Genomic DNA, 1,170 nt, shown 5'->3' with positions numbered 1-1,170 from the left:
GGCTCAGCGTAGGATTGATCTATTTCTTAAAGCGACAACACTTTGTTTTACGCACACGCAAGCGTCTTATGTCATGACGGGGCCGTGTTAATATGCTAAATCTTTGAATTAAGCAAATGCTATTTCTATAAGCTTACCCTCTCATTTCGGTATTTTGCATGTGTAACATCTCATTTGACATTATTGGTTGTTGTTACCTGTTTCCCTCATATGATGTTGGTCCCCTCAATGTAGGCTTTACACAAACATTCACTCGTACTTGCACTTCTATCCACTTTTAGGCCTATACTGTATGTAAACAGTTCTGATGTACTTCATTACAATTGCCATTACAACAATCATCTTACGGAGTTTGGTGTTCCTTGCCACCGTCGCCTTTGGCTTGATCACTGGGGTTAAAATAAACGAATGATATTCTTCTGCTTTTATTAAAGGAATAATTTACAATATATTTTTTAATCAATTGCACAATGCTGATTTAGCCTACAGCTTAATTTTCTGTAAAGCGGTTTTGAAAAGTGCTATACAAATATATATGAATAGTTCACCCAAAAATGAAAATTCTCTTTAATTTACTCACCCTCATGCCATCCCAGATGTGTTACATTTTTTCTTCTCCTGAACCCAAACTAAGATTTTTTTAGAAGAATATGTGTGCTCTGTAGGTCCATTCGACAGGGGACAAAATTTTAAAGCCCCAAACAAGCACATAAAGTCAGCATAAAAGTAACCAGTGGTTAAATCGTTTCCAGAAGCAATATAATAAGCGTGGATGAGAAACAGATCTATATTTAAGTACCTTTTTAAAAAACGAAATCTCCACTTTCAAACAGCCCTACTAAGAACTGGTCTCTTCTGGGAGATCTTGTTTTGTTTTTGGCAATTTACATTCTTCATGCATATCACCACCTACTGGGCAGGGAGAATGATATATATATATATAGATATATATAAATAATTTAAATACTGATTAGTTTCTCATCACACCTATCATATTCATTCTGAAGACATGAATTTAATGGATTAATTTTATGCTGCCTTTATGTGCTTCAAAGTATTGGACTCTGTTAAACGGCATTGTCTGGACCTACAGAGCTAAGATATTTTTCTAAAAAGCTACGTTTGTTTTCAGCAGAAGAAAATCATACACTTCTGTAATGGCATGATGTT

The sequence above is a fragment of the Xyrauchen texanus genome, chromosome 42, assembly GCF_025860055.1.
Source record: "Xyrauchen texanus isolate HMW12.3.18 chromosome 42, RBS_HiC_50CHRs, whole genome shotgun sequence".
Taxonomy (NCBI): domain Eukaryota; kingdom Metazoa; phylum Chordata; class Actinopteri; order Cypriniformes; family Catostomidae; genus Xyrauchen; species Xyrauchen texanus.
Note: the sequence above shows the minus strand (reverse complement) of the source record.